The sequence below is a fragment of the Rhinopithecus bieti genome, unplaced genomic scaffold, assembly GCF_001698545.2.
Source record: "Rhinopithecus bieti isolate Rb0 unplaced genomic scaffold, ASM169854v2 scaffold_2735, whole genome shotgun sequence".
Classification (NCBI taxonomy): Eukaryota; Metazoa; Chordata; class Mammalia; order Primates; family Cercopithecidae; genus Rhinopithecus; species Rhinopithecus bieti.
Window position 1 is genome coordinate 2,552,100 of NW_016804150.1, and position 12,363 is coordinate 2,564,462.

Here is a 12,363-nt window from a genome sequence, read left to right on the forward strand (position 1 = left end):
ATTCTAGTTTAAAAGGCCATTAAGGAAATTGATTATACTACATTACCTCTCAAGTTAATTTAAAAAAACTATATTATAGTGATACCATGACCTTATTATTTTTAAAAATAAAATTAGGAACACTTGAGAAGTAATTTCTATGGAACACATTAAATAAAGATAATGTTTAAAGATAATAAAGGTCAGTGTAGCATATTATTTAAGAATGTGGACTCTGGAATCAAATGACTAGGTTTGAATCTTGGTATCTGACATTCCACTCTATGCTTCGAGTTTTCGACCTGTGAAATGAGAGAAAGTATCAAATTATATTTCATGAAATTGTTGTGAGAATTTCATGCAAATATTTACAGTGTCTGGAATGTATAAAATACTTGATATGTGTTAGCTATTGTTTTAAGTAAGTTTTTTTAATGGTGTTATGGTACAATATGGCCTAATATATACATGTTCTAAGAAAAGGCAGGAGTTTTAGAGATTCCAGAAAGTAGTGTGCTTCAGGCAGTTTACAATTAAAGAAGTAGGGGAGTGATTCAAGCTTTGGAGTCAGAGCCCTGATGCTTTTAGATTTTTAACTTTGGTTTAGCTACTCTTAAGCCTGCTTCTTCTCTGTAAAACGAAATGACAATATTAATTATACAGGTTTTTTTTTCTTTTGTAGCAGGAAAGATGTTAATATACATAATAAGCCAGTGTCTGGAGATAGGAGGCCTTTGAGATATGGTTGTTATAGTATTGCTGGTGGTGGTGGTGCTCAAAGAGGTGGTCCTCAAATACAGGAAAGGAAGAAGTGTGGTGGAGACACAGAGCGCATGCCATATGAAAATCACTTGCAAAAACTGAAGTTAAATTTTTAGTAAGATTCATTAGCTCAAACAGTTGATGCTTAATTTGGCTCAGCTTAGTAGTCATGTTCTATCGAGGTCAAACAGCCCAAAATTGGTGTTAGAGAGGTTGATTCTGGAGCAGCACCAGGGATAGCTCCCAGTAACCCTCAGAAAAAAACAGACCATTTCCACTTCCTCTCTCAAGTCTCGGCTTAGGCTTTCAAAAGTTAGGTTCCTATTCAACATAGTACTGGATGTCCTAGCCAGATAAATTAGGCAAGAGAAAGAAATAAAAGGCATCCAATAAGAAAACAAGAAGTCAAACTATCTTTGTTTTCTGATGATATAATACTCTACTACAAAATCCTAAATACTCCACCAAAAGGCTTCTAGACTAATAAATGACTTCAGTAAAGTTTCAGAATACAAAATCAATGTATGAAAATTAGTATCAGCTCTATACACCAAATAACATTAAAGCTGAGAGTTAAATCAAGAACAAAATCCCTTTTACAACAGCCACACAAAATATAAAATATCTAGATATAGAGTTAACCAAGGAGGTAAAAGATCTCTACAAGGAGAACTAAAAAACACTGATGAAAGAAATCAGAGATGAAACAAATACATGGAAAAACATTCTATGTTCATGGATTGGAAGAATCAATATTGTTAAAATGGCTGTACTGCCCAAAGCAATTTACAGATTCAGTGCTATCTCTATCAAACTCCCAATGTAATTTTTCATGGAATAAAAAGTACTTTAAAATGTATATGGAACTAAAAAAGAGCCTGAATAGTCTAAGCTATCCCAAGCAAAAAGAACAAAGATGGAGGCATCCCATTATCCTACTTCAAACTATACCATAGGTCAACAGTAACCAAAACAGCATGATACTGATACAGAAACATAGACCGGTGGAATGGAATGAGAACCTAGAAATAAAGCCACATAACCTAAAACCAACTGATCTTCCACAAAGTTGAAACAAAACAAACACTGGGGAAAAGATTCCCTATTCAATAAATGGTGCTGGGATAACTAGCTAGCCATATGCAGGAAAATAAAAGTGAGCTTCTACATTTCACCACCTACAAAAATTAACTCACATTGGATCAAAAACTTAAACGTAAGACCTCAAATTATAAGAAGAAAACCTAGGAAATAGTCTTCTAAACATTGGCCTAGGCAAAGAATTTATAACTATGTCCTCAAAAGCAAATACAATAAAAATAAAAATTAACAATTAGAACCTAGTTAAACTAAAGAGCTTCTTTTGCACAGCAAAAAAAAAACTATCAACAGAGTAAACAGCCAACTTACAGAATGAGAGAAAATAATCACGAACTATGCCTTGACAAAGGTCTAATATCTAGAATATTTAAGGAACCTAAACAAATCAATATGCAAAAAACACATAAACCCTAAAAAATAGTAAAAGGATATGAATAGGCATTTCTCACTAAAAGACATACATGTGGCCAAAAACATGTGAAATAGATGCTTGTCATCACTGATCTTCAGAGAAGTGCAAATCAAAACCACAATGAGATACCATCTCACATCAGTCAGAATGGCTATCATTAAAAAGGCAAAAATAACAGGTGCTGGTGATGATGCAGAGAAACGGGAACTCCTATACACTGTGGGAATGTAAATTAGTTCAATCCCTGTGGAAAACTGCCTGGAGATTTCTCAAAGAACTAAAAATAGAACTTCCATTTGACCTAGCAATCAATTTCTTTACTGGATATATATCCAAAGGAAAACAAATACTTCTACCAAAATGACACATGCACTCATATGTTAATCACAGCTTTATTCACTGGGAAAATGATAAAGAGTCAACCTACGTGTCCATCAGTGGCGGACTGGATAATAAAATATGGTACATGGAATATTATGCAGACATAAAAAATGAAATCATGTCTTTTGCCACAGCATGGATGGAGCTGGAGGCCATTATTCTGAGTGAATTAATGCAGAAACAGAAAAGCAAATACCACATGTTCTCACTTATAAATGGAGCTAAACAGTGGGTACACCCAAACATAAACATGGAAACAATAGGCACAGGGGACTGCTAAGGAGGGTAGTGCAGAAGAGGGATATGGGTTGAAAAACTGCATGTTGAGTAGTATGCTCACTACCTGGGTGATGGGATCCATACCCCAAACCTCGGCATCATGCCATATACCCATGTAAATAACAAACTTGTACATATACCCCCAAATCTAACATAAAAGTTGAAATTATTTAAAAAGAAAACAAAGGACAGAAGGTTAGGTTCCCTTTAAGACAATTCCCAACGCTGATAAAGACCAAATTTAATCCTTTATTTACTCAGGAGTTTCAGTGTTCAAGGGATGACCATGCTATGGTCTATGGCTAGATGGAAGACAAGGAATACATTTATCTCTGACTGGGTGAGAGCTGTTTCTCTTTTTTTCTTTTTTTCTTTTTCTTGTCTTTTTTTTTTTTTTTTTTTTTTTTTTTTTTTTTTTTTTTTTTTTTTTTTTTTTTTTTTTTTTTTGAGATGGAGTCTTGCTCTGACGCCCAGGCTAGAGTGCAGTGGCATGATCTCGGCTCACTGAAACTTCCGCCTCCCCAGTTCAAGCAATTCTCCCTGCCTCAGCCTCCTGAGTAGCTGGAATTACAGGTGCCCACCACCATGCCAGGCTAATTTTTTTTTTTTTTTTTAAGTAGAGATGGTGTTTCACCATGTTGGGCAGGCTGGTCTCGAACTCCTGACTTCAGGTGAACCTCCCACCTTGGCCTCCCAAAGTGTTGGGATTACAGGCGTGAGCCACTGCTCCCGGCCAAGAGCTGTTTCTTAAGCATCATCATAATTCTTTTTGGTTGTCTTATTCCTTTAGGTTGGTGGATTTTCAGGGCTCATTTCACAGCACACAATTGTGTTAGGATCTGTTTTGAGGAATTTTGCAAGAAACTGAATTTAAAAAGCAAATCAGAGAAGATGGTACATTACGATAGAATTAAAAATACAAAACTCAGAAAAAAATGACATATTGCTTAGAAGTAGATACAAGTGCAGTGAAAGTGTAAAAAACAAGAGAATATTCAACACAAAATTCAAAATAGTGATACCACTATATGGTGTCAATTGGATCAAATCAGGAAACATACTAATAGCTTCAAATGCATTAACCATATTTTATTTCTTAGATTGGGTCATAAGTTTATTAGGTAATATTTTCAGAATTACTAAAATTATCTCAGGCAACCGCTTCCTTCTCTGCCTTATCACAAAAATTACTTTTATCTCTATCACTCCATGTAAGACAATATGGGGAAGCATTGTGACCATATGTCCGGGTACACCCAAAGGTACTTTTTCACCTCAATTTCATTAAGCTGGATTCTGGTGCATCAATTTGCCCTTATGCCAATTCACTATTTCAAAAACATTTGTGAACAACTGTGATAATAGTAAAAAGGCTTATCATATTTACCACTTATTACTGTGTAAGAAACTCACTGGCCCATATGCCTGAAACTAATGCTTTGAATAACTGAAATCTAAACTCACTGCTAAGAGAGGAGTTCACTTCTATTATTATCTTTCTACAATTTTTGGTGACATAACATTTAAGTATAATTTAACTATATACAATTATGACTCCTCCCAGAGCTGACTGTGGGACAGAGGATTCTCTGTGTTTCTTTTTTCTTCTTTGGTTTGTCTTGTTTTCCCCATATTTTTGAATGCTTGTGGCTTATGACCTTGTCTTTCTTTGCTTTGAAGCTCTTAACAAATCAACTGGGCTTATTGCCCAGAGAGATTGGAATTGAAAGATGAGTAGAAAAATTAGTACCCACTTTTGATCCCAAGGCCTTTTCAGGGAGTAGCTTCTCATAAAAGATCAGATTGGTGGGTTTTCAGTAGACAGTAACCTGAAATTAAAGAAAGAATTCCTAAGTTCAAGTATAAACTCCAAATATTAACAAGTGTCTAAGACCCTGGCTAGATTGCTTAACTTCTCTTGGTCTCTGTTTATTCCTTTGTAAAACTGAGCAACAATAACAATTTTCATTTTTTCCTTAGTGTTAGAATTAGTGAAATAATTTTGAAAAGTTTTGTGAATAGCAAATTGCCATACTAATGTACAATATTAATATTATCCTCAACTTCTGCCTATTCCTCACTTAATTTATCTAGTGACTCATAAAGTCTTGTCTATGTGACTTTCTAAATACCTTTAGAACAAGTCCACTTCTCTCTGCTATTACCACAACCTAGTTGAAGCTACCACTTTCTCCCTACCAGAGAGCTTAGGGCTGTAGCTTCCTGTCTGCCCTTCCTTCTCCTTATCGCCATGCAATTCATTCTCCGAAGTCGAGACAGAGAGATCCTTTAAGAAATGCAAATCTGATTATACACTCTTCTGCTTAAAACCCTTCACTGGCATCCCATTGTTTTCAATAAAAATGAAAACATTAAGTGGGTTTAAAAACTCTGCATGGTCTACTCCAACCTACTTTTCCTGTTTCGTCTCTCTCCATAGTGCCCTCTATTTTTGCATTACAATATCATGAACACATAGGCAAGTTGTTTTTTTTAAAAAAACCTACTTGCTTGGGTATTGCATATTTCACTGCATTAACCACATTCTATGTATCACACACTAATTCAGAAGATTTTAAAATGAAACAAAATGCAGGGAGAAAAAAATGAGATTATACGTACTGGGAACACTGATGAGTCTCTGTATATTATTATTTTATTGTTGTCCTATTTTCTTTAATTCAAAAACATTTCAAAGAAAATTCACAGGACAATACATTTTAGGAAAGTATTTCAGAGTGAAATAGAAGGCACCTTGATGGATGGGCTTGAGAAACCTTCATAAGCTCAAGAATATTGACAGAATGACATTTTACTCTTCCGAGTAGTACTTATTTCTAGGTAATGGGTAGGGAAATTTAGTATCTTGCCTGTCTTTTCTAAAACATTATTTTATGCTTTGACATGTTGAGTTGGATTGATTCACCTGTGTAATTGAAAAGTATAATTTGGCCTTAGTGTAATTGGTCTTCTCTTTGAATGCTCATCTGACAGAACAGATCAATTATTAGGTTGGTTCTGTCTTCTACTCCCACAGAGATAATAACATATGTAAATTTTTCCTGGAAATTCACTTATTAACGATATCCATATATAAACATGCATATGAAACCTAATTATATCTGCCTATCTTTCTTTCTCTGGCTCTATATATAGATATGCACATGCTTGCATAAACATATACGTATATGTACATTCATTCATATATGTGTGCAAAATATACATAGTTTTAATTCATATTGATTACTTTTGTTAATAATAATTTTATTACATTTTATAGGCATCCACGAGTATTTTTAATATGTAAACATAACATAAGCAAGGAAGATGGTTAAGATTGCTTTTCCTGCATATTCGTAATAATTATATCATCAACCTGAAAAATGTATGTCTTCTTATTCAAGTTATATGCAATCCATGAAGTTAAAATTAATCTCATTTCCACATATCTTTCTTCTCTAATCTCTCTGTCTTTCTGATTACTTCTGAGAAACAAATCTGATGGTGTCACTCTCCTGTTTATGAGTCTTCCTGAGGCTCCACATTATCTGAGGGAAAAAGACCAAACTGATTTGTTTTTGGAATCTCACCCAACTTAACATCTCTTGCCGTTCTCCTCTTATACACTTCAAATGTCAGTCACAATGAACTTCCCAATAGTTTCCATGCAAGATATGTCTTGTCATGACTTGGGGTTTTTATATTCTATTTTCTCTTCCAGGAATATCCTTATCTTCTTTTATATCTAGAAAAATATTATTTATCCTTTAAGACCCAGCTAAATGTCACTTTATTTCTGTAAACGTTCTCTTGATCATGTTTACTGGAGTGAGTTGATCTTTCTTTTCTGGAACACTCAGTTTATACCATTATTAAATCACTTGTCAATTTATGTCGCAATCATTTATTAACATGTTTCTCTAACTCTTGATTGTGACTTAAAAGAAATAAAAGGGATATAGGGATCCTATATTAGGCTACAATTAAGTTCATAAAACAAAACAAATAAGTGGACAAAAGTAATCATATAACTTAAACAAGATCAGTTTTCTTTCATCCATCTGATATAAGCAGTTCACAGTTGACATGTCAACTCTGCAATGTGAAGACATAGCTCCTTTGATTTTTTCCTCTACTATCCTTTAACTAACGCTCCATCTTGTCATCTAGGACAGTTTCTTTCCCTTCTGTCATTCTGAAATTGGCCAATCTGAAAAATGTGTATTTGTTTATATTCAACGTATGTTATGTTTCATGAAGTTAAAATTATTTTTCATTACATCAGTATTTCAGCCAGTGACAGAAAAGGGGAAAGATGAGGGATGGGTGTGAGATCTCAAATTGGACTAGAGTTCACTTCCATATGTTTGCACTCAAAACACAAACACTTCACTTCCATCACATTTGTCTGGAAGCTGGGAGATAAAGTCTTATATTAACTGTCAATCTTTGGTCACTCAAAATACTACAAGTATAAAAGCACAGAACACATACTGGGAGACCCTACCAATTTCTATCATAGAATATATCTTTGATTTCTTAATGCCTAGCACAGTGTTGTTTCATATTATGAATCAGGAAATACGTGGTAAATGAATAGATGAATTGCAAAAATCAGCAATTTAGAACTGCAATGAATCTGTAAGTCATCTAATTCTACTTTCTCATTTCATAATGATTCAACTGAAGAACTTGTGATTTTTCTGAATTTATTATAATAATTGATATTGTATGATTAGGAGTTTATTAGCAATTTTTAAAAATTTATTTTAGACCCAGGGATACTTACTATGCAGGTTATGCGGACATATGGCATGATACTGAGGTTTGGGTTTTATTGAACCCAATGCCAAGATAGTGAACATAGTACACAGTAAGTAGTTTTTCAACTCTTAACTCCCTCTCTCTTTCCTTCCTTTTTGAGTTTCTAGCGTCTATTTTTCTCATCTTTATGTCCATGTGTTAATGATGTTTAGCTCCCACTTATAAGTGAGAACATGCGATACTTTGTTTTCTGTTTCTGTCTTAATTCACTTAGTAAAATGGCCTCCAGCTGCATCCATGTTTCTGCAAATGACATTATTTTATTCTTTTCTATGGCTACATAGTATTCCATGGTATATATACCACATTTTATTTTTCCAGTCCACCGTTATTGGGCACTTAGGTTGATTCTATGTTGTTGTCTCAGTGAATAATGTGATAAACATGTGAGTGCATATGTCTTTTTGTAGCATTATTTGTTTTCCTTTGGGTATATACTCAGTCGTGGGATTGCTAAGTCAAATGGAAGTTCTTTTTTAGTTCCTTGAGACATCTCCAGACAGTTTTCCACAAGGAGTGAACTAATGTACATTTCCACCAATAGGGTATATGTGCTCCCTTTTCTCTGCAACTTTGCCATCATCTGTTCTTTTTTCATAATAGGCATTCTGGCTGGTGTGAGAAGGTATTTGACTGTGGTTTTGATTTGCATTTCTCTGAAATTGGTGATGATGAGCATTTTGTCATGTTTGTTGGCTACATGTATGTCTTCTTTTGAGAAGTCTTGATTCATGACCTTTGCCTATTTTTTAATGGGATCATTTGTTTTTCGTATGTTAAGTTGTTTTTGTTCCTTAAAGGTTTGGGGTATTAGCCCTGTGTTGGATGCATAGTTTGCAAATATTTTCTCCCATTCTGTGGGTTGTCTGTTTACTCAGTTGATAGTTTTATTTTTGCTGTGCAGGAGCTCTTTAGTTTAATTAGGTCCCAACTGTTAATTTTTATTTTTGTTGTGTTTGCTTTTGTGAACTTAGTCATATTTTTTTTTTTCCCTAGGCCAATGTCTAGAAGAGAATTTCCTAAGTTTTATTCTAGCATTTTTATAATTTTTGGTTTTACATTTAAGTCTTTGATCTATCTTAAGTTAATTTTTGTTTATGGTGAGAGGTAGGAGTCCAGTTTACTTCTTCTGAATGTGGTTAGCCAATTTTTCCAGCACCCTTTATTGAGTAGGGAGTCCTTTCTCCATTGATGTTTTTGTCAACTTTCCTGAAGATCATATGGCTGTAGATATGCAGCTTTATTTCTGGGTTCCCTATTCTGCTCCATTTGTCTATGTGTCTGTTTGAAGTTGCATAATGTAATGCCTCTAGCTTTTTGCTGTTGTTGTTGTTGTTGTTGTTGTTGTTGTTGTTATTCAAGATTGCTTTGGCTCTCATTAACACATATAAAAAAGAAAGTAAATCACGTTACTTTGATAATTCTGAAGGATATCTAATAGAATAGTATACTTTTTAAAGGGGAGATTATATCTCTATTGTTTTGCACTGAAGCCTTTTGGTATATGCTCCTTTATCTTGAAAGAAACCAATGGGATATCAGAAAGAAATTAAGGAAGTATGGACTGAGTCTCCATAATGAAATTTTTTTTTTCTTTCTCAAATGAAATCCAAGTATATGACAAAAAGTTTACTACGGTACAAAATGCTGCTCTGAACAATAAGCATCCTTCTATCTCTTTCTCGAGTCACCTTCTTGCCCTCCTTGGGAGAAGTATTATTTTCAGTTTCCTGTACAGCTTTGCATCTAAAAATGGAAGATACAGCTTTGCATCTCGCCTTTTTTTTTTTTTTTTTTTTTCGTTTGGATATCCGATAAGGCATATTTTAAATTTAAAGAAGGTAGAAATGTGAAAATATGGACTCATTTAATGAAACCTTTCTTAAATTCAAAAAAAAGATCTTCAAACTTTATCGCGTCTTCTTGAAAGGGCCATGAGCTCTGTCCTTCCGTCAATAGGTATCGAGTCATTTTTGGTCTTATACTGTTGATTAGCCTTCTGTGAATTCCAAGAACAGGTCAGGTTCTTCGCAACTTTGATCTTTGCTCTTCCTGTTCTCTCTGCCTTGAGCCTTGTTCCCCTGATAATTTGAATGGATAACTTCTTATTTTTCAGGCTTTAGTTTAACTTTAAATTCTTCAAAAGGGCTTCTATAACATTATTTCTATGGTTCACAACCCCTGCTGTTAGTTTTATGAGAGCACACTATGTAGATACTTCAGAGTACTCACCCAATCTGCAGTTGTGCTGTTTCTTTGTTTACTTGTTTAACGTCTGTGTGACTGTGCCATTGAAACATGATGTCAGCTAAGACAAAAATAATGTCTGTCTTGTTTTTCTTGTATACCTAGCACCTTGCTTGGCACACAGTCAACTTCAATGAGTATTTCATAAATGAAAAGAAAACAAATGAACAATAAACAAAGTCCTCTTTGAAGCCTCTGATTGACAAATCTGTGTCCCATCTCAATTTCATAAAGAAAATTTCAATCTTTTTACATACAAAGGTATGTAAAATATATTAAAACACATGAGATAAGATATAAAGACTTTTTCCTTTTGTTCTTATAAGTAACACTACAGATACATTTCATCTACTAAATCCTTTGACTTCCTTGTGATTTCCCACAGCATCATAAATTTTTTAAAAGGCAATATTTTCTCAATGATCTCTTCTCATTCCATATTTACATTTGCTATTTTTTACAATTTCTCTGACACTAAATAGGTTAACCACTACCTAAGATACATGACAAATATGGATAGCAAAACATTTATCAAGAATATTTTAAAAATAAAACTAGATAATTATTTCAATGACTAAAAAATTAATGCTACTGCTAGGGATGAAATAAATGTTAGCAAGGCAGTGAAGGAATGATATTAGAATTTGATGTGTTTATATTAATTCTTCTTATATCAGCATTCTTTACAATGCCATAAAGGCAGAGCCTAGATGCTTATTATAAAAATGTAAAAGTAAATGTTATATCATATTTGACTGTACAGGAGTTTGTACCACATAGATGTTAAAATAAAAATGTCTGTAGTTACCATTTCTCTTCTTAAAACAGTGCCTTTGTTTGGTATGTAAGTATACTATTTATTCACAATCACAAATACATTTCCTGTATTGTTGCTTTTGAAAAATTTGTTTTGTGAAAATTTTAATTTTCCAATTTATCAACTATTTTATTCATGATTACTGTTGTTTTATTTCACCTTCCAACAAATGTTAATTGGTCACCAGTATCAGGTACTGTAAGAACACAGGAATGTGTTCATTTCCTACTGTTAAGATCCATGAATGGATTTTCAAATTTACTTTCCTGCCAAATTGAGCCAAAGATATTTCTTACCACACAAGTAACTTGTAAAAATTACTTACTTGAATTACTGTTATTATTAAATATAGTAATGAAGGCTCATGGGATAAAATTTTAAATGTGCAAAGAAAAAAAGGATTGCATAAAATGTGACTAATTGAAAATCTCTCAATATTTTTTTCTGTGTTTGTGTGTATAATATATATACACAGTTACGTCAATTATTTTTCTAAGTATAGTTACATGCATATATATGTACACTATTTATTTACAAAGTTATTTAATTTTATAGATGTAGTGCGTAGCTTTTTAATATAACCATCTACTTTGAACATATCTCCGTAAAAACATAAACATATTTATTAGAAATATATGTGATTACCATATTTATTGTCATTTATTTAACCAATCATTGTCATATATTATGATTATTTCTTTTAAAAAATCTGTTATACAAATCACTGTGTTGAATATACCTATGCATACATCTTTTTCTAATTACTTCTTAAGCAAAGTTTTCTGGGAGTATGATTGCAGAATGACAATAATAATACTTTAGTGCTTTAAATGCATTCACTCAATACTTGCATTACATGCATTTATTCATTTAATTCTCAGAACAACTCTATAAAGTACATGCTGCTTCATGATTACTTTTGTTCTGTTTTTTCCTCCAACAAATATTAATTGGTTACCTGTATAAGATACTAAGATACTGATGCATAAAGAAGCTAAGACCGCACCTAATGGAATTGAAATGGCCATCTGGTGTATGAAACACCATTATTATGTACAAATAAAAATAAAAACAAGTACTGCCAATTCATTTATGAGAAATATTTAAATATACATATTAGAATTAACAAAGTATGATAACTTGCTGAAGATTCTATATTCTTTAAGTGCAGAGGTGACATTGAATTCCAAGGGTAGACTTCCAAGTCTACACTCTTAAGTATAAAACTCTATTTTTAAAAAATGTACAAAGAACTCAAACAAATATACAAGAAAAAAACAAACAACCCCATCAAAAAGTGGGCAAAGGATATGAACAGACATTTCTCAAAAGAAGACATTCATACAGCCAACAGACACATGAAAAAATGCTCATCATCACTCGCCATCAGAGAAATGCAAATCAAAACCACAATGAGATACCATCTCACACCAGTTAGAATGGCAATCATTAAAAAGTCAGGAAACAACAGGTGTTGGAGAGGATGTGGAGAAATAGGAACACTTTTACACTGTTGGTGGGATTGTAAACTAGTTCAACCATTATGGAAAACAGTATGGCG